This window comes from Saimiri boliviensis, chromosome 16, assembly GCF_048565385.1.
Source record: "Saimiri boliviensis isolate mSaiBol1 chromosome 16, mSaiBol1.pri, whole genome shotgun sequence".
Lineage (NCBI taxonomy): Eukaryota > Metazoa > Chordata > Mammalia > Primates > Cebidae > Saimiri > Saimiri boliviensis.
This window is the reverse complement of record NC_133464.1, coordinates 82373704-82396696: the sequence shown is the minus strand read 5'-3', so window position 1 is coordinate 82396696 and position 22993 is coordinate 82373704. Positions and strand designations below refer to the sequence as shown.

At 38.6% G+C, this 22993-nt stretch overlaps 1 protein-coding gene and 1 pseudogene across 4 annotated transcripts in view; one reads left to right on the top strand and one right to left on the bottom strand.

Annotated features, from left to right (window-relative positions):
* CDK8 (cyclin dependent kinase 8) overlaps positions 1–22993 on the top strand; it is a 140450-nt gene that overhangs the window by 36157 nt on the left and 81300 nt on the right. The gene's annotated exons all lie outside the window — the stretch shown is intronic.
* On the bottom strand, positions 20253–21958 carry LOC101041766 (cyclin-K pseudogene; annotated as a pseudogene).

The window sequence follows — 22993 nt, the reverse complement described above, 5'->3', positions numbered from 1 at the left end:
GACAGCCATAGCCTTACAAAATTTATTTATTTATTTTTTATTGCATTTTAGGTTTTGGGGTACATGTGAAGAACATGCAAGATTGTTGCATAGGTACACACATGAGAGTGTGATTTGCTGCCTTCCTCCCCATCACCTATCTCTGGCATTTCTCCCCATGCTAACTCTCCTCAACTTCCCACCCCCTGCTTTCCCTCCTCTATTTCCCCCCAACAGACCCCAGTGTGTGATGCTCCCAATCCCTATGCCCATGTGTTGTCATCATTCAACACCCATCTGTGAGTGAGAACATGTGGTGTTTGATTTTCTGTTCTTGTGTCAGTTCGCTGAGAATGATGGTTTCCAAGTTCATCTATGTCCCTACAAAGGACACAAACTCATGTTTTTTATGGCTGCATAGTATTCTATGGTGTATATGTGCCACAGTTTCCCTGTCCAGTCTATCATCGAGGGGCATTTGGGTTGGTTCCAGGTCTTTGCTATTGTAAACAGTGCTGCAATGAACATTCGTGTGCATGTGTCTTTATAGTAGAATGACTTATAATCCTTTGGATATATACTCAGTAATGGGTTTGCTGGGTCAAATGGAATTTCTATTTCTAGGTCCTTGAGGAATTGCCACACTGTCTTCCACAATGGTTGAACTAATTTACACTCCCACCGACAGTGTAAGAGTGTTCCTGTTTCTCCACATCCTCTCCAGCGTCTGTTATCTCCAGATTTTTTAATGATCGCCATTCTAACTGGCATGAGATGGTATCTCAATGTAGTTTTGATTTGCATTTTTCTAATGACCAGTGATGATGAGCATTTTTTCATATGTTTGTTGACCTCATGTATGTCTTCTTTTGTAAATTGTCTGTTCATATCCTCTGCCCACTTTTGAATGGGCTTGTTTTTTTCTTGTAAATCTGTTTTAGTTCTTTGTAGATTCTTGATATCAGCCCTTTGTCAGATGGGTAGATTGCAAAAATTTTTTCCCATTCTGTTGGTTGCCGATTCACTCCAATGACTGTTTCTTTTGCTGTGCAGAAGCTGTGGAGTTTGATTAGGTCCCATTTGTCTATTTTGGCTTTTGTTGCTAATGCTTTTGGAGTTTTGGTCATGAAGTCCTTGCCTACGCCTATGTCCTGAATGGTTTTGCCTGGATTTTCTTCTAGGGTTTTTATGGTGTTAGGTCTTATGTTTAAGCCTTTAATCCATCTGGAGTTAATTTTGGTGTAAGGTGTCAGGAAGAGGTCCAGTTTCTGCTTTCTGCACACGGCTAGCCAGTTTTCCCAACACCATTTATTAAACAGGGAATCCTTTCCCCATTGTTTGTTTTTGTGAGGTTTGTCAAAGATCAGATGGTTGTAGATGTGTGGTGTTGCCTTCGAGCCCTCTGTTCTGTTCCATTGGTCTATATCTCTGTTTTGGTACCAGTACCATGCTGTTTTGATTACTGTAGCCTTATAGCATAGTTTGAAGTCCAGTAGTGTGATGCCTCCAGCTTTGTTGTTTTTGCTTAGAACTGACTTGGCTATGCGGGCTTTCTTTTGGTTCCATATGAAGTTTAAGGTGTTTTTTTTTTTCCAGTTCTGTGAAGAAGGTCATTGATAGCTTGATAGGGATCATCAACAAACTGGACGTCCACTCAGAGACCCAATCTGAAAGTCAACAACTACAAAGATGACAGGTGGATAAATCCACAAAGATGGAAGAAACCAGCACAAAAAGGATCAAAACACCTGAAACCAGAACGCCTCTCCTACTACAAGGGATCACAGCTCCTCACCAGCAAGGGAACAAGGCTGGATGGAGAATGAGTGTGATGAATTGACAGAAACAGGCTTCAGAAGGTGGGTAATAAGAAACTTCTGTGAGCTAAAAGAACATGTTCTAACCTAATGTAAAGAAACTAAGAACCTTGAAAAAAGATTTAACGAAATGCTAACGAGAATAAACAACTTAGGAATATAAGTGAATTGATAGAGCTTAAAAACACAACATGAGAGCTTTGCGAAGCATACACAAGTTTCAACAGCCAAATTGATCAAGCAGAAAAAAGGCTATCAGAGATCGAAGATCAACTAAATGAAATAAAACGAGAAGGAAAGATTAGAGAAAAAAGGGTAAAAAGGAATGAACAAAGTCTCCAAGAAATATGGGACTATGTGAAAAGATCTAATCTACGTTTGATAGGTGTACCTGAATGTGATGGAGAGAATGAATCCAAGCTGGAAAATACTCTTCAGGATATTATCCAGGAAAACTTCCCTAACCTAGCAAGGCAGGCCAATATTCAAGTCCAGGAAATACAGAGAACACCACAAAGATATTCCTCAAGAAGAGCAACCCCAAGGCACATAATCGTCCAATTCACCAGGGTTTAAATGAAGAAAATGCTAAGGGCAGCCAGAGAGAAAGATCGGATCACCGACAAAGGGAAGCCCATCAGGCTCACAGCAGATCTCTTAGCAGAAACTCTACAAGCCAGAAGAGAGTGGGGGCCAATATTCAACATCCTTAAAGAAAAGAACTTTCAACCCAGAATTTCATATCCAGCCAAACTAAGCTTCATAAGTGAAGGAGAAATAAAATCCTTTACGAACAAGCAAGTACTCAGAGATTTCATCACCGCCAGGCCTGCTTTACAAGAGCTCCTGAAAGAAGCACGAAACATAGAAAGGAACAACCAATACCAGCCACCCCAAAAACATACCAAATGGTAAAGAGCATCGACACAATGACGAAACTGCATCAACTAACGGGCAATACAGCCAGCTAGCATCAAAATGGCAGGATGAAATTCACACATAACAATATTAACCCTAAATGTAAATGGACTTAATGCCCCAATCAAAAGACACAGACTGGCAAATTAGATAAAAAGCGAAAACCCATCGGTGTGCTGTATCCAGGAAACCCGTCTCACATGCAAGGATACACAAAGACTCCAAATAAAGGGATGGAGGAAGATTTACAAAGCAAATGGAGAGCAAAAAAAAAGCAGGAGTTGCAATGCTCGTCTCTGACAAAATAGACCTTAAACCAACAAAGATCAAAAGAGACAAAGAATGACATTACATAATGGTAAAAGGATCAATGCAACAAGAAGAGCTAACAATCCTAAATATATACACACCCAATACAGGAGCACCCAGATACATAAAGCAAGTTCTTAATGACTTAACAAAAAGACTTAGACTCCCACACAATAATAGTGGGAGACTTTAACACCCCATTGTCTGTATTAGACAGATCAACAAGACAGAAAATTAACAGTATAATGTTTTAATGTTGTTCTTTGTGCATTGTCTCCGTTTTCTCCAAGCTATTTTGGTCTCTTCTTATTAAAGGTTTTTCTTAAATATGGTGATTCTGGGAAGTGTATTAATACTTAAGAATAAATCAGCAAAACATTGACTGAATGATCTGTCTATATTGGCAGGTCTTTGCTTACAGGGAGATCAGGTAGGGAACAGGCCCATTTTTTGAGATCCCTTAGACTTTAGTTATGTGTAGATTTTTTTCTCTTGGGCTTTTTAAACAATTGACCAAAATATCTTATTAATAAAGTAACACCTAGTTTATTCCCTATCATAATAAGGGAGTCTACTGCCTTTCAAGAATCTTAGTAGTGTCTCAGAGAGGAAGGCGAAAGAAGAATATTTATGAGGCTTTGGGTTTGGTTTAATGCAGATCTTTTCACTGCAAAGGCCTGTTTGGAATATGGCAGGATCATGACAATCAGCAAGGGTTTTAAGTGAGCCTTACAGAGTAGAGTCTTTGAAGAACTTTGTTGAATGAGTTATTGTCCTGGGCAGGGTTAATGAGTGGTCTGTTTTTCAGATAAATATATTTTAGAGATGTTCCTGAATCCGACTAGACTATTTAAGACTTAATCTTCCTGGGCAGGAGTTATTAAGTTATTAAAGCATTATTGTTCTCCAAATCATGACTATTCTTAAAACTGATCCATTCTCAGTTTTCTTTATATAGTTACTTGTCAGTTAATCATGAGGATACAGCCTAAGAAATGCACTGTTAGGTGCTTTTGTCATTGTGCAAACATCGGAGTAGTATTCTTACATAAACCTAGATGGGCTAGCCTGCTACACACCTAGGCTATATGGTAGAGCCTAGTGCTTCCAGGCTACGATCCTGTACTGTACATGGTACTGTGTAGGCAGTTGTGACACCACTGTCCTATGTGTGGTTCTTTGTTGACGAAAACATCAATATGTAGTTTGTGACCTTTCACCACTAGCTACACAGTTAATTGACAAGCTCTGCTGAATGCAGAGACTTCAGTCATCTGGGCATAGCTTGCCTCTAGCATGGGGTTTCATTATAGATGTGAGTTGAGATCTATTCCAGCAAAGCCTGCCTCATATTTTCTTGTTTCATCTGAAGACCTGAGCCATCAACAACCAAGACTGAATCTGAATTTTTTAGAGGAGTTTTTGGTAAGTCTGTTTAGGACATAGTTTACTCACAGTAGTTTTCTGCTTTTTAAGGAATAGAGGAGTAGCAAGGGTCAACAAACCATTTTCTGTAAAGGGCCAGATAGTAAATGTTTTAGGCTTAGTGGGCCATGTATAGTATCTGTTACTAATTTTGTAAAACAATTCTTTAAAAATGTAAAAACTATTCTTAGTTCATGGTCAGTACAGAAATGAGCTATGGGCTGAACTTGGTTAAATCCTTTAATAATTATGTAATTACAGAAAAATGGGGACCCACTATCTTCAGTAGTCAATGAGATAAAGGAATCTTCATGATTTTCCTAGTTACATACCTCAGAAAGATTTGAACAATGTACTGTCTGTCCAGAGTAAGAGGCATACCTCCTTAGGATAATCATGCACTAGGTAATACAGTAGTCTCTCTGTATCCCTGGGAGAGTTACCTTTCAAGACCTCCAGTGGATTCCTGAAACCATGAACTTTGTATAACAAACTATGAATATGTTTTTTTGATCTGATAACCAAGACAGCTACTACATGACTTAATGGGTAAGTAGAATATGCAGCATGGGTAGGCTGGACAGTGGGATGAGTCACATTCTAGGGGTGATGGAGGTGGGCAGCATGAGATTTTATCATGCTACTCAGAATGGCACACCATTTAAAACTTATGAATTGTTTGTTTCTGGAAGTTTTTATTTAATATTTTCAGACTGAGATTGACCATGGTTGACCGCAGGTAACTGATACAGCAGAAAGCCAACCATGGATTGGGCGGGGAACTACTGTATTCTTGAATAAGGTTGTAACTTCTCTTTGCTTATGTCCTGTCTGAGTTAAAGTAGAAAAATGTAATCAGTGTTGAAAGCTACTTATTTTTCAGACACAAAAAAAGGTTATCCAGATATTAGAGTCGAAACACAGGGAAATTTAAGATCCTTGAGATACTAATTGAGGACTTGTTGAAAAAGTGGAGTGTCTCAGTAAATTCTAGGGCATAACTGTTCAGAAGTATTGTTGATTTTCCCAAAGCAAGCAGGTATTGACTATCTTGGTTTAAAAAGACACTAAATTAAGACACAGGTCTACAAGTGTGAAATATGTAGCTTCAAGAGGTGGTGAAGATAAAATAATATTTGAATTTGATTCTGTAGGAAGGTTGGGGTGGGGAGAGAGATTAATAATCTATTTATAGCCCTGGGATCCTTAACAAAGCTATATCCTTTCCATTGTGGTGTTTTTGTTTTTTGTTTTTGACCAGGAAGATAGGAGTACTGCAAAGATAAGTATGAGGTATCGAGTCCTTTCTGAATTAGGGCTTCAGCTGTTGGTTTTAGTCCTTTTCAAGTCGTGCAACTAGAGAGAATTATTCAAATTTGGGTGGATGTTTGCTCTGGGTGAGTCAGTCTGAGCCTTGATGGTTTCAACTCCAATAAATCTGCCATTATCAATAGACTTTATTTTTTGGCCTACAAAAAGTCAAATTTCCTAGAGATGTTCAATGTGGGCTTGACGTAAATTAAGAAACACTAGTAATCAATGTCCAAATTAGCTATGGCCTCATTGTTGAATAGGGGTGATTTCCTTGAAATCCTTGGGGATTTCAAGGAAATCGCCATTAGGCAAAATTTAATCTGCTAATCAATTTTTTCTACAGTAATTAATTCCTCCCTCTGAAATTGCCTGGTATGATATCATAGAGGAGGAAAGAATGTTCCTCTGTTAGAGGCCTGAGGATGAGACTTAAGGGTGGTATGTGGGGAATGTCTGAGCATTATGAGAGATGCCACCATCTGAGTAGTTTGTTGGCTCCATTGGAGAGGTTCTGTAACAGTGCTAGAGTTTAAAGTTGATGTTAGAGCATTGGTATCAATACAGATTCTGCAAGGTTGTCATTTAATATTTAAAGAAATTTCATCCTGTGAATTTAAGGATAGGTTGGGACATGCCCCAGAATTTCACCTTTGATTACCCTCTTATCTAACAGTAGAATTATTTTTTTTCCAATTCCCTTCCTGATGATGACATTTTCCAGTGTCTTCATCAAGAGACTCCTTGCTCTGGTAGTTAATAACTGGAATGTGGGCATCTAGTTGTTAAAATGTATAATGCCATCAGTGTATTCTGTATCTTATCCTGCTTTTGTTCAGTGAGAAATTGGTAGTCTGTGGAGCTATTTCCCACTCTGGTTTTTGATTGCATATTACATTCTCTATTTCTGGATGGTTCACAGAAAGTGAGGAGAGAGAGTGGCCCCATCTGCTTCAGAGTTTCCTGAATGCTGTCTGCAGGTGTTAGTGAGCCTGGGCAACACAGCAAGCAAGATCCCAGCTCTAAAAAACAAAGCAAAACGATAAACCTGATAAACTTCTGGATTAATCAAGGACTATGCAATTTAAAGTACCCATAAAACACACTAACTGCAATGAGTGCCTTCTTTATTTGCTTAAGAACTGAATTAGAATTCAGTCTATTTCCAAAGGAGAAATTGTGAATTAGCTTTCCAAAAACTTACAACATCTGTAGTATTTCTAAAACTCTTTGGTTTCCTATAAAATTCAAGGTTTCACCCACAGGGTCTTTCCAATTTTTTGTATTTGTGTTTCCTATATGGGAACCAATTGATACGGATCTGGGAGCCTGGGATTATGTATTCCTAAGAGTTCACAGTTCCTTTGGAAGGGTCTTTTCATGGGACAGATAGGACAGCTAAGGTAAATTTGGACCCAGAGGACTAAGTTTCTGTTCTTGGTATTTTACAGTCACTCTAACCCTTTCCTATAGCTGCTTTTTTGCAGCTTTGTCTTTCATCATGTATGATTGTCTTACCTTTGACTTTTAGAAAGGTTCTTCTGGGGCTGGGCGTGGTGGCTCACGCCTGTAATCCCAGCACTTTGGGAGGCTGAGGCGGGCGGATCGTGAGGTCAACAGATCGAGACCATCCTGGTCAACATGGTGAAACCCCGTCTCCACTAAAAATACAAAAAAATTAGCTGGGCGCGGTGGTGCGCGCCTGTAGTCCCAGCTACTCGGGAGGCTGAGGCAGGAGAATTGCCTGAACCCGGGAGGCAGAGGTTGCAGTGAGCCAAGGTCACGCCCCTGCACTCCAGCCTGGTTCCTGGTGATGGAGTGAGACTCTGTCTCAAAAAAAAAAAAAGAAAGGTTCTTCTGGCTTGAATGGGGAGTAGACTGGATGGACAAGTCTGGAGACAAGAAATAAGATAGATCATTGTTATAGTTTAGGAGAGAGGTATTGATGGTGGACAGTATCCCCGAGAAACATTCCCAAGCCAAGTTACAAGTTTGAAGTCTACATGCCCATATCTTAACTTAATTTAAAATTCTATTGGGCTGTTTTATGGGTACTTTAAATTTAAATTGCATAGTCCTTGATTAATCCAGAAGTTTATGAGGTTTACTGTTTTGTTTCATTTTTTAGGGCTGGAATCTTGCTTGCTGTGTTGCCCAGGCTGGCTTTGAACTCCTGGGCTCAAGGGATCCTCTTGAGTAGCTAGTACTACTGGCATGAGCCACTGTGCCTAGCTGGTTTGTTGGTATTTTTAATGAGTCAGTGTTTGGAATTGTTGGTCCTTTTTATTTTATATGTCTTTTCTATTTTATGTATGCAGGCATATTGTGTTTCCTTTATGTTTTATGTATGCATGTATATCTTTGGCTGTTATATTTTTTCTTTTCATCTCCTTTTAGTTTAATTTTTTCTCTTTACTAACTATAGCTTTAGTGGCATACTATACATTTTTATTTGCAGTAATTTCATTATCATTTTTTTCCACATTTTTTTCCTAATTTTCGTTCTATCTTTATTGTTGATGCTTAGATTATCTAGAAATCTCCCTCCCTCCCTCCTCTCTCTCTCTCTCTCTCTCTCTCTCTCTCTCTCTCTCTCTCTCTTTCTTTCTTTCTTTAGACAGGATCTTGCTCTGTCTGGGGTGTAGTGGCATGATCTCAGCTCACTGCAACCTCCGCCTCCTGGGTTCAAGAATTCTTCTGCCTCAGCCTCCCGAGTAACTAGGATTATAGGCACCTGCCACCAAGCCCGGCTGATGTTTGTATTTTTTAGTAGAGATGGTGTTTCACCCTGTTGGCCAGGCTGGTCTTGAACTCCTGACCTCAAGTAATCCACCTGACTTGGCCTCCCAAAGTGCTGGGATTACAGGTGTGAGCCCCTGCACCCTTCCTATAAATATATTTATTCATTTCCCTTCTTATTATTGATTTTTAGCTTAATTTCACTTTGGCCAGCCAGAGAACATACATGAACATTTATGATCTTACATAGAAAACATTTATGATTTCAATTCCATGAAATTTGTTAAAACTTGCGTTTATGATCCAGAATATGGCCAACTTTTATACATGTTTTGTGTGTTTAAAAAGCATGTGTACTTTGCACTTATTGAGTAAATTTTTTATAGGTATCAGGGCAAATTTAGTTAAAATTATATCATTATAAACTTGAAAATTTAATAATGCCTTTTTCCTTAAATATTACATTGTCTGTTATTAACCCAGCTACACTCAATTTCTGTTGGTTGGATGTTTGCTTTGATGTACCATTTCTCCTCTTGCTTAAACTCTTTTGAAATCCTTTTATTTTCATCTCTTCCCTGCAATAGATTTTAGATTTTAAAAATTAAGTCTAACAAACATTTTATTTATTTTACCCACTATTTCATTTAAATCTTTCATGCTATCTATCTCTCCGGCTTTATGGTTTTTCTTCTACTTTTTGTATTAGTGTGTATTATTCTATTTTCCTCCTCCTATTAACTTGGATGCTGTGTATTCTTGCTACTCCTTTAATGGTTTTTCTAGAGATTAAAATATGCATTTTTTTCAGCTTACCTGTGACTAATGTTAATTGGTGCATATACCCTTTTTCCAAACTTTAACTCCATTTACTCCCCAGCCCCGATTTGATATGACAATTATGTTTTATTTTATTTTATTATTATTTTTGGCAACAGTCTCTCCCTCTCTTGCCCAGTCTGGGGTACAGTGGTGTGATCAGAGTTTACTGTAAACTCAAAATCCTGGGTTCAATAGTTTCTCCTGCCTCAGCCTCCCAAGTAGCTGGGACTACAGGTGCATACTACCACACCCAGCTAATTGTTAAAATTCTTTAAATTTAAAATTTTTAAATTATTATTATTATTATTTTATAGAGATGAGGGTTTCACTTTGTAGCCCTGGCCCATCTTGAACTCCTGGCCTCAAATGTTCTTTCTGCCTCAGCCTCCCAAATTGTTGGGTTACAGGCGTGAGCCATTGCACTTGACCTGATGATTATATTTTAATTCTGCGTGTTTGTAGCTTGCAAGATATTATCACTGTTGTATATAGTCAGTATTAATTTCACTTTCACTTTTACAATTTGTTATTTCTTCCTGAATTATCATGCTTCCTTTTGGAATTATTTTTTTCTGACTGAAGAATACCTTTTAGTGTTTTGTTTAGTGTGGTACTGTTAACAAATTCTATTTTAGTTTGTCTGAAATGTCTTTATTTCACCTTTAATCTTGAAGGATATTTCTCTTGGTGTAGAATTCTAGGTTAGCAATTGTTTTCTTTCAGAATTTTAAAGATATTCTTATCCTTCTGATTTCTGTTGTTTTCATTTATAAATCAACTGTCAATCAGTTGAAACTAACTGTTTTTTTTCAGATAATGTACTTTTTCTCCTGGTTACTTTTTAAAATAATTTTTCTAAGAAGTACATGGTGTGATTTTTTTTATGTTGCTATCATTCATAATGCTTCTGAATCTGTAATTTGATGTCATTAGATTTAGAAAATTTTGAGTCGCTGTCTCTTTAAATATTGATTATACTCTCTCTTTCTTGTCCCTCTCTCCTCTCTTTATAGATTCAATATGTATAATAGCCCTTTTTATCTGTCTCGTTTATTGTTTCTTGTCCTCTGCTTCATGGTTTTCATCATTTTGTCATTCCAATATTTTGAATATTTTCCTACAGTATCTCTTCCAGTTGGTTAATCATTTCTACTACTGTACAGCATTTGCTTTTAAACTCGTCAGTTGTATTATTAAATACAGTTGCTGTATTTTGCAGTTTTCGAATCTTTTTTCTCAAAAATCTGTGTTGTATCTTGAGGTACTCTGTTAGAATTCTGTCTTTATCACATTGAATATTGTGTAATAAACATATATTCATATTATAAATATGCATATTATGAACATACTATGCAGAGGAATATTATATGTAAAAGTGTAATATGCAGTAAAGACGCTCCTCTGTTTCGGGCCCTTATGAGTCTCTTTATTGCTTGTGATTTTTGCTAGTTGTCTTCTCTCTTCGTGTGCCTGGTTATGTTTTTATTGTGTTTTAGACATTGTATTTAGAATTTTTCTTGAAAAATAACTTGATACTAAGGAGATAATATCTCTCAACAGTGAGCATTTTTATTTGGTGCCTGAAAGAGCTAGCAATCTAGGACTGCATCAGTCTGTTATTAGGCTTTGATACTTGAAGCTGAACTGCAGCCTCTGCCAGAGTCAGTATACTTCTTGTTCGTGTTGCTGTTAGAGGACTGCTCTTCAGGGTCTCAACCAAAAGTCCATGTGCCTTTCCTGGCATTTTTTTTTTTTTCCTGTATCTTCCCTGGCATTAGTGGTTCCTGGACTGTTAATTTTTATCTCTTGAGCCCTGCAAGGGTATTAGAGGCATCAATCAGCTCCTTAATAGTCTCTTTTGTGGGACGGAACATAATTTCTTTGACTCTCATCAAATCCTGAGTTACCTTGTTATTTACTTCTTGTAGCATATAAATAAGTTTTATTTAATTATAGTTTTGCTTATAGTCTAATGTTAGTGATATTCTACTTTTTCATTTATTTAAAATAATTTGAATCCTTTTTCTTTTGAAAAATGTTTTGTAGAAAGTAAAAGGCAATGAAAAAAAATCTGTTCAGATTGAAGCAGGGCCAAGGGCCAAGGCCTTGATTCTTCCCTACTTCCCTCCCTTTGTCCCTTATTGCTTTTTTTTTTTTTTTTTTTTTTTTTTTTTTCCAGTTAGAGTCATGCTCTGTCACCCAGGCTGGTGTGCAGTACCATTATCTCTGTTCACTGCAACCTCTGCCTCCTGGGTTCAGGTGATTTTCCGGCCTTAGCCTCCCGAATAGCTGGAACTACAGGCACCCACCACTATGCTTGGCTAATTTTTGTATTTTTAGTAGAGACAGGGTTTCACCATATTGGCCATGCTGGTCTTGAACTTCTGACCTCAAGTGATCTGCCCGCCTTGGCCTCCCAAAGTGTTGGGATTACAGGAGTGAGCCACCGTGTCCAGCCTCTGTTATTACTCGAGTGATGTTACTGAAATTTTAGTACTCTATGGAAGTTTTAAAGAGTTGCCTTAGGAGAGAAACTCATATTAAAAGCTTTAAACATTTGAGGCATATAGAAAGACATACTAAGAACACAATGAGCACCTTTATTGCCTACCTGAAGAATAAAACATTATAAAGTTATAGCTCTTTAAATACATTTCTGTGGTAGAGGAGATAATATACCCCACCACCCCCAACCGTGTTCTAATCCCTGAAGTTTTTGAATATGGCAAGGGGATATTAACGTTCCAGATGGAATTATGGTTTCTAATCAGCTGATCTCAGAAGAGGAAAATTATTCTGGATTATGTATGTTGGCTCTACATAATCACCAGGGTGCCTAAAAGTGGAAGAGGGAGATAAAAGGGTCGGAGAAGGAGGTACGACAGCAGAAGCAAGGTTAGTGTGATATTATGTGAGAACTTGACCCACTGTTTCTTGCTTTGAAGATGGAGGAAGAGATTCATGAGCAAAGAAGTGTAGTGACCATTCTTAAAGTTGGAAAAGGCGGGAAAATCAGTTATCCCCTAGGGACTCCAGAGAAGAATGCAGTCTTGCTGGTACTGTGATTTTTAGCATAGTGAGACCCTAAATATTGGTATTTATACCCATAAATCCATAAGAATGTAAATTTGTGTTGCTTTCAGCCAGGTCTCTGATCATTTGTTACAGCTGCAGCAGAAAACCAATACACGTAGATCTCCTGCCCAGGAAGTAACCAACATGCTTGTGTTATATTTTATATGAATGCCTTTATACTTCTATACCACGTATAGATGTATGTATCCCTAGAAGACATGCATTGCTGTGCATTTTTAAACTTCATAAGAATGGTATCTAATGATACGTATTCTGCAACTTAAAAAAGTGTTAGCACTTGCTAACAATATCACGTTGTTTTTTGTGATATGCATGTTGATGCATGTAGCTGTACATTACTCATTTTATTGCTGTCAATTCCATTTTAACTTGTAAATTTATTTTCCTCTTGATGGATATTTGGATTGTTTGATAAGCAGATATACAGTTGTTTTTGTTTTTAAAGGAACCAGCATTTTAAAATTAGAAGATTTCCCATTAAAATCTTTATTTCTTGCTTATTCTTTTTTTTTTTTTTTTTTTTTTTTTTTTTTTTTTGAGACGGAGTTTCGCTCTTGTTACCCAGGCTGGAGTGCAATGGCGTGATCTTGGCTCACTGCAACCTCCGCCTCCTGGGTTCAGGCAATTCTCCTGCCTCAGCCTCCTGAGTAGCTTGGATTACAGGCATATGCCACCATGCCCAGCTACTTTTTTGTATTTTTAGTAGAGATGGGGTTTCACCATGTTGACCAGGATGGTCTCGATCTCTTGACCTTGAGGTCCACCCGCCTCGGCCTCCCAAAGTGCTGGGATTACAGGCTTGAGCCTCCGCTCCCGGCCTATTTCTTGCTTATTCTTAAACAGTTGGTACATTTACAAACAGTTTTCTAGAGTTGTGCTGTGTGCAGTGCAGTAGTCACTAACTATATGTGTCTGTTTAAATAAAATTATATTCAGATGTAAAGTTCAGTCCCTTAGTCACAGAAGCCTTATTTCCTGTGCTCCATACTGCCATGAGGCTGGTGACTACTGTGTTGGACAGAGCAGACTAGGACATTTCCGTCTCTCAGAATGCTGTGTTGGATTAGTACCAACCATAGCTGGAGGTATAGGTAAACAACAAAGCTCCCTTATCACACGCTTTGACCCTTTTTCTAATAGAGGGTACTCAGGACAGGCTTAAATCCCATCTAGCTCTGTGACCTTGGCCAAATACCAGACCTCTCTTTACATCAGTTTTCTCATCTGCAAATGGGCCACTTGGCTGTAATCAGCATTACATACATTAATAGATAAGACATGCTTTCAAGAGTACCTGGCATATTATAAATGTACGTAAGTTTTGGTCACTGTTAGTATTACATAAGCTACCTTCCTGATCTTGGTAGATATTTGAGTTTGCTATTCTACCTCTAGTAACAAGTTTAACAACCAAAGTTTTTCTGGGCACTGAATCTTTTTCAAGTTACCATCGTATCTTTCACCTTTCCTTACAGGCATATCTTTTAGAAGAGCTGTTTGTTCATACAGCTTCTAGTTCCTCACTTAAGAAGTTTTCTTATAGGATTGTTGTAAGAAATAAAAGAATCAGCAGTTTCCTGTACTTACAACAGTGCTAGGAACATAGTATTTAGTAAATACCTGCTGTCATTATCATCATCATTTTATATTTTACCATTTTTCTTCTGAAATATTTTCTTCTTTTAGCTTTTGAATTATTATGCTTTAGTGCTTTTTATTTTATATGTATGGCTTTTTCTTCTCATTCTTCTATGAGAACTCCTTCTTCTACCCTAAATGTAAATGTTGAGTTCCTCATAGCTGGATCACAAGATGCCTGAATTCCAGACCCTCTTTTCCTCTTCCTACATTCTCTCCCTAGGTGTTATTCCCCACTTCTAGGCTCCAGATACCATTAATGTGCTGAGTAATGTCACATTTACATCCCAGCCTAGATACCTGTTCTGAGGTCAAGACCATAATGTAAAATTTTCTTTCATTCCTTCTCTATTTTCTTTTTTTTCTTTTCATTTCCCTTCCTTCCTTCCTTCCTTCCTTCCTTTCTTCCCTCCTTTCTCTCTCTCTCTCTCTCTCTTTTTTTTCTTTCTTTCATTTATTTTTGAGATGGAGTCTTGCTCTGTTGCCCAGGCTAGAGTGCAGTGGTGTGATCTTGGCTCACTGCAGCCTCCACCTCCCAGGTTCCAGTGATTCTCCTGCCTCATCCTCCTGATAGCTGGGATTATAGGCACATGACACCATGCCTGGCTGAGTTTTTGCATTTTTAGTAGAGACGGAGTTTCACCATGTTGGCCAGGCTGGTCTTGAACTTCTGACCTCTCGGCCTCCCAAAGTGCTAGAATTATAGGCATGAGCCACAGCACTCAGCTTTACCATCTTTGAACATACAGCCTAGTGGTATTAAGTACATTCAGATCATTGTGCAACTCTCACCACTGTCTATCTCCAGCTTTCTTCATCCTGCAAAACTGAAACTATCTACCCATTAACTAACTCACCTTTCTCTTCTCTCCTTCGCCACCACCATCTGCTCTCTCTGTATGTATTTGACTGCTCTGGGTACCTCATATGAATGAAATTGTGCAGTGGTGTTTGTGAGCCATAAGTTTTTTAACTTGTTCCCTGAATGTCAGCAGTCCCCAACCATTTTTGCACCGGGACTGGCTTTGTGGAAGACAATTTTTCCATGGACCCATGGGGGCAGTGGGTGGATTTGGGATGATTCAAGTGCATTACATTTATTGTGCACTTGGCCCTGAGCTTGTTTTCTTGCAACTAGATGGTCCCATCTGGGGGTTATGGGAGACAGTGACAGATCATTAGGCATTAGAGTCTCATAGGGAGTGCACAACCTAGATCCCTTGCATGCAATTCACAGTAGGGTTCATTCTCCTATGAGAGTCTAATGCCGCTGCTGATCTGACAGGAGACAGAGCTCAAGTGGTAATGTGAGCTATAGGGAGTGGCTGTAAATACAGATGAAGTTTCTCTCACCTGTCACTCATCTCATGCTGTGCAGCCCAGTTCCTAACAGTCCATGGACTCATTGGTCTGAGGCCTTGGGGATTGGGGACCTCTGCCCCCCATTGTATTTCCCTCAGTTTCAGTTTTTTCTACATATAGTAGCTGGTTGTGGTCTCTCAGTTACTTTGATCAAATCTCTCCTTGGCTTTGCAATGCATTTTATGATTATGCAAAAATCTTTAACATGCCCGGTAAGTCCTGGGTTATTTGTGCTTTGCCCTTCTCCCCACCCACCCACATCATCACTTCGCATCATTTTGTCCTGTTCACTGTGCTTCAGCTTGATTAAGTTCCACTTAAGCAAGTACCAACCTCTTTTTTTGGCTTTAGGAAGCTGGTGTCTTATAGACTGCAGATTTTCTTTTTTTTAGACTGCAGATTTTTAATATCTTTAACAAAATCTTGAAAATGATAGCTGTGCATTAAAAATGGTTGGATAAATGGACTCACGGTATATTTTACTTAAAAAAAAATGGGGCACCTAGCAGATTTTTCTCATCCTGCCTTTTTCCACCTTAATTCTTTGTAACATAATTTTAGAAAGATGTTTCATTTTTTTTCTTTACCTTATCTTTTTGTTCTTCTCTACTTACTCTTCTTTCTTTTATGTTCTTCCTTCTCTTTCCCAAATAAATAAAAAATATTTATTAAGTCATTGTCTATTAGGATGCATTTGGCCGCAAATAATAGAAAATTCTGATTCAAAGTGATTTAAACTGTAAGGACATTTTAATATCTCACAAAACCATTAAGCATGATTTTAGGCAACTTCTAGTTACATTACTGTAGCCACAGTACCTCATTGATGTCATTGAGATTCCAGATTCTTTTCCTCTCAGTATCTGTTATCCTCAGCATCAACTTCATCCTGAGAACAAGTCCCTCTCATGGATATAAAATAGTTATATATGGGGCCATGTGTTTCCTGAGAAAGTCCTCCTTTTATCTCATCAGCATTGGCCAGAATTGGTTCATAGCCTGTTTCTTAGCCAGTCACAGGCAAAGGAAGTAAGATTATCTTTGGATCAGTCTGATCCATTGTCTTTTGAGGCATATAGGTACATTAGGTAAAATCAGATAAATCTGGACAAAATCAGCATTCTATAAAGAATCAGGAAGAGTGGATATTGGGTCATTAACCAGTAGCATCTGATGCTAAGCTCTGTAACAACAAATACTTACCACTGCTTCCTGAAGGGGTGTCTCCTTTCTAAGTTCTGCTCCTCCTTGTGTGTCCTCTTGCTTTGCTGCTCTTCTTGTTTTGATTCTTCCTTTTGTTTCCTGAATGTGAGCAAAGTATTGTATTGGTATTCAGCACTTTATACATTCAATAAATTTACTTAGAAATTTCTCTTAGTAGCTTCAGATGTCACTTATGTACAGTTGATTCCTGTGTCTGCAATTTGTCTCTTGGTCTCTAGTCTTCATTTCTCTACTTCTTCACTGGATATTTCTATATAAATGCTGTTCTATCAAGCTCATTTTCTCCTGAAATCAATTAGTTGGCTGTTTTTGACACATTATTTTTACCTTCCATCCAGTTAACTCCCAGGTCAGATTGGTTATTGTTTCTTTGGAATGTGAATTTGTACCATCTATTATTTTTATTTCATTCTCTTCACTTAGATTGTGACTGCATGAAAGGCAAGGGCTTGGTAGAGTTTTTTCTTTATATCTTCATCACTAGTCATAGTACTTAGCACATTATAGGTGTGTATATGTACTTAATACTATGTGCTGAGTACAGAGAATGAAAAAGAGGCCTATTACACATGAGACTCTCAAGTAGGGTGGTAAAAAGGAAATGGAAAAGAGATGAAGAATTGATAATTTGTTGACTCAAACCAATTCTTAAGAAATGGATAAAAAGTTTCTGAACTTTCATGTCCAGTTGAATGTGAAATAGAGGCTATCATTAACATAAATAGGGAAGTAGGGAAGATGTGTTTGGGTTTTAGACGTAAGTTTGAGGTGCAGGTAGAACAGTAAATAATAATGTCTAGTAGTTTAATTGGGATATAGGACTAAAATCCATTTTACTTCATGGATTTTTAGGATATGTATCAAGCTATGCCTGGGAGATCTACATGTGTTACCATATTTAATCTCTATAGTATATGTTAATGTCTAGTGATACATGGTCATCCACTGTCCTGTACCACTTTCCAGATGAGTAAATGAACTTCAGAGAGATTGACTGATGTCATGAAGCCATTGATAAGAGGAGAGTGACTTGATGTAATTGTTGTGAGTGAATTAAAGTAAGGTGGAATTGGGGATAAAGAGGACTGTTAGATGTCTACTCCTTTAACTCAGAAAGGAGGTGATGTGGACAAGGGGTGGCAATAGGTTGGAGAACAGGGATTTAATATGGAATAAAGGAGAAGAAGAAAATGATATTTAGGTTGGATAAATGGTGAACCACAGAGTTTGGCAAATTTTGAGGGTCTAACGACCAGATGACTGGGTAGAGAGGGGATAGGACAAAGGTGTAGAATTTCTAAGCATGGAAGCAGATACCTCTGGACTATTGTGTTACTTTCACTTCAACCACTTTGCTAATCCGGAGTTTGAAGGCTGAGGAAAAGATCTGTGAGAGCTGTTGCAGATGTTCGTTTTCTATCATGCCATGGATGGCCATCATTTTAACCTTTTATTCACAAGATGTTTTAAAATTTACTTAATTTTTTTTTTCTTTTCCCAAGATTTTATTTTGTTGATAAGTCTTACGAAATAATTTTGTCCAAATTGTCCTCTATATAATTTTCAGAATAGATCTCTTCTGAGAAATACAGTTACTATTTCTAAGTTTTTGTTAACATCATCAATCTAAATTCTTTGCTTTTTGCTAAATTTAAAGAAAGAAATCAAACATTAAAATACAAGTTAACTGTCCCTATGGCTATTACATTTTGGAAAATTGGGTTACTGGGATGAAATAGTTCTGATGTTTGTAGTTATAGATCTGTTTTATATCTAAGTCACTTCTTAAATTCAAACAGATATGTAATTGCAGAGTTGACATTCATGCAGGTGTTTTTATTCTTAGAATTAGATGTATATGTATGTTTTCATCTTGAGATAATAATAGGAATGAAGAAAAAGTTATCTGTGGAGTCACCATGCTAGACTTGCAAGTCCAGAGATGTGTAATATGGGAAAATTTGGCATTGTAGTAGTCCATGCTATACCTGCTCTGTAGTCAGAAAAATATACTTGTTGTATTCAGGTAACTGTCTTCTGGTAATTGACCTTCTGTCCAGATGTTTATACAGAAAAAATTTTATAGGTGCTTAATCACAAATATTTTATTAGTAATACATGATGCAGATTATTTCTATACAGCCTTTTATACAAAAATTGTCCTTAGAAGTATTTAGCTCTTTAAAGATATAAAAAAGTCAATTTAATGTTACTAGCAAAGCTCATCAAACATGTAGGAGATATTAATGTCTTTCTTTAATAGAGAATCTAAATTTATGCCTATTTTTATGAGCTAGTTGGAAATGAATTTTTCCCACTACCTTTATATCTGGCATTAGTCTAATTCTGATAATCATTGATGTTTCTCTGCTTCTCTTTAGTCTATTGTGCTTTTTCTGTTGGCTTGAAAGCACTCAAAGAGTACAATTTGTTGAATTGTAGTTTTTATATACAATTTAAAATTCTCAACTGTTTCCTATTTTTTAGTTTTATGTAAAGATCATAGATTTATGAATGATACAAATAAAACTTGAAACTTTAGGTCTCTTATCCTTTGTGTTGTTGTTATAGAATATATAACAACAGCTTTAAATGAAAGGCTTCTGACAGCCTATGTCTGTTCATTGCCAGAGCAGTTAGACGAGCACTGACGAGAGTAGGGGGAAGATGAATTTCAGTGTAGATGTGGTGTTGTGTATATGAGTGTGTGGTGTATGTGTACACATGTATTAACGATAAGCAAAAACGGTCTTTTTTTTTTAGCTCACTTAGCTAGGGGAGGGGTGTTCCTTCATTACATTATCCGTTTATGGCTATAATGAAGCTACCTAACACAATTTTAAATGGTGGCAATTTTTTTTTTTTTTTTTTTTTTTTTTTAGTTTCAGAACTGCTTTTATTTGGATAACCGACTGAAGGAGTCTCATTTGTAACCAAGATGGAATTCACAGTATGTTGTTACATTCACACTTAAAAAATATATCTCTGTGTACAGGAATTTGCAAATAGATGTAAACATACATTCCTTTCCAAATACATTTCTCTCCTCCTCCCTGGAGCAAAAAGAAAAAAGCCATCCAACAGGCAACCCCTTCAAAACAATTTTAATACAAAGGTTGCAAACATCTATAAATGAAAAATGTGGTTCTTCCGACCCTTCTGGGTGTCATGGGAGAGAACGCCATTGAATGAAAATGACAACAGCTTGACTTCAGATGGAATTGGACTATTTAAAATTGAGTTTCCTGGAAAAGTAGGCACTGATTTCTAGAAGGAAATTAACTCCTTACCGAAGCTATTTATGGCGCCAATATGGCTGGTTAACATCTTCACTAGTATAAAGTAACCCAGTGCAGGACTCTCAGACGTGAACTGAACCAAGTGTACATGGTCAGACTGCAAGGGTACTGATGAGGCTACTCTGAAAGCTGGCTGTCCCTGTCCTCCAGATGAGGACCACTCCGATTCTATCCCAGGGGCCTGGTCCATTCCTCCCATACTGCAATGGTCACACATTATACAAGGTACCCTGCTGCTTCCCCACTTCAACTACTCTGCAAGTCGATTATAAAAACTTGTTTAAAAAAACAAAAATGGGGGGGAAGCCTCACATTATCTCATCCAGGCTGCCCGCCCCAGCCCCCCAACTGGAGGCATGCTGGGTAGGGGAATGGGTGGGGGCACAGGGAGCTGTTCTCCAGGGGGCACAATAGGAGGTGGGTAGCTAGCTGGTGACAGGCCCAAGCCTGGAGGAGGGTGAGGGGGGACTGCGTGGGTAGGGGGCAGGTGCTGGAGTGGGGGTGGGAAGTTGGGGTTATAGGTGGGTAGGGGTGGAGGGTAGCCAGGAGTAGGGGGTGGGATGGCAGGTAGGGGGAAGGAGGCCGGGGGAGGAGGCACAGGCGGCAGGGGTGGGTTGGGCGGGTAGACATGGGGTATGTGGGCGGGCCATAGGCAGGGGGCAGGGCGCTGTAGGAGGGCCCCTCAGCCTTCATCATGAACTGCACGCTCTGGTAGCCAGCCCTCTCCAGACATGTAGGAGCTGGTGGTGGGCATCCCAGTTATGTAGCTAGAGGTGGGTAAGGGCGAGGGCCAGTGTGGCAGCAGTGGCCGGAGGAGGAGTCCAGACTTTGGGGAGGTCAGTGGCATCCACAGGGCCTGGTGGCTCAGCCTCACGTGAGGCAGCAGCAAGGGGAGGCTTCCGGTCTGGAGGTGGGTGGGCTGGAGGCAACGGTGGGTGAGTGGTCTCAATCTTGGGAATTTTAGGTGGTGATGGTTCTGCTGCTTTGTTATCTTCTTTGGGAGACACAACCACGGCTTGCTTAACCTGTCGGGGAGAACTGGGCTGTGGAGAGGGTTTCTTGGGCTGCTGGTCTGGCTGCTGCTGCTGGGCTGGTTGCTGGGGGTCCTTCTGCTGGGGCAGGGTTGGTTCGGAGCCTTGAGACGGTTGTGACTGTTGTACTTGCCGCACTTGTGGTGTAGGCTGAAGAGATGGGGGCTGTTGCAGCTGATGGGGGGTGTGATGAGGCATCTGTTGTTTTCCTTGTGAGTAAAGATCCAGGATTTGGTGGCATATGTCTTCCAAAGCGTCGACTGGGACATCTTGAACAAACTGCTCCCACCATCTCCTATATATGGGTTTGGAGGTCCCTTCTTGTATTTTGAATTTGCACTAACATCCTGCGAGATACATCACTGCTACCGCTGTGATCTCTGGTTCCCACTGCAGTGACAAGGTGGTGCAGAGACTGTCATTTACAAATGTCCAGGCCATTTGAACCAACTTTTGAATTTTGTTTTTATCACCTTTGAGTTGCTTTGTATATTTGAGTAGGAACTGGTATGGATGTTCCACCTGTAAATCAAACTTGGTGGTCTGCAGTAAGATTCTCTCCAGATCCATTACTTTCTCCTTTGGGTCATCTTCAAACTGGCCAAACTGTACATCATTTAATAAACTACGAGCTGTTTTGATGATATCTTTACATTTTTTTGGTGTTTCTTCTACTTTCCCAGCCAAAAAGAGGCAACAGGCTCCTGTCATATATCTTGGGAATCACTTGAAGGAATGAAACATATAGAAGCCATGAAAATAAATTATTCCAGTTGCCAGGGTATCAGTGTAGCTCCAAATGTGTGCCCACATCAAAGATGAACCGAGCGCCCTCTCGGCGGTACCGGGCCTCAGTGGCTGGATCAAGTCCTTCCAGTTGTGAGGGTGTATGAGCCAAGTCTTTCTTATCCTAGTGCCAACATGGTTTTGTGTGATCCAGATTTGCTGAAGTTACTGAAGGGCTTGAATTTTCTTTATTCTCCTTCATTTATTGAAGTAGACTTCTTTCCAAAAGGTTCTCTGAAAATGTTAGAATCCCCTCGTTTCAGGCAAGCCCCTTAGTGACATCTCTCCTTGCCAACCGTGGCCATCTTGCATGTAGAATGTCGGGGAATACCTAAATGGTGGCAATTTATACACTTAATGACAGACCATCAAAATACATAAAAGGAAAAAACTGATAGGGAGAGAGAGACAGTTCTGTGATAACGAAGTTGGAGACTTCAGTACCTTCTCTCAGTGATGGACAGAAGATAAGTAAGGAAATAGAAGACTTAACGCAGTAAACTAACTAGATCTAACAGATACATTTACAGAATATTTTACCTAACAAGAATGTACACATTCTTTTCAGGTACACATGGGACATTTTTCAGGATAGGCAATATGTTAGGGCACAGATTAAGTCTCAATATATTTTTAAAGATAGGTATCATACAAAATGAGGTATGTATGTACCTCCAGCCACAATGAGGTAAAGTTAGAAATTAGAGAGAGAAGTAAAACTGGACAGTTCACAAAATTGTGGAAATTAACACACTCTTTAAACTTCTATTGATTCAAAGAAGAAATTACAAGATAAATTAGAAAATGCCTAAAGACAAATGAAAATGAAAACACAACATACCAAAACTTATGGGACACAGCAAAAGCAGTAGTAAGGGGTAATTTTATAGCTATAAATGCCTACCTTAAACAACAAGAACAATCTCAAGCCAACAACCTAAGGAGCTAGAAAAAGAACAAACTAAACCCAAAGCTGGCAAAAGGAAGGAAATAAAAGAGTAGGGGGCAGAGATACACAAAATAGAGAATAAAACATATAGAGAAAATAACAAACCCAAGAATGTGGTTCTCTGAAAAGATCAACAAAATTGACAAACCTTTAGCTATGTGGACCAAGAAAAAAAAAGTAAGCAGACTCAAGTTGATAAAATTAGAAAAGAAAGTAGGGGTATTACTACTGATTGTACAGAAACAAAAAGTAGTACTTTTATTTATAAGAGTACTGGGAACATAATTG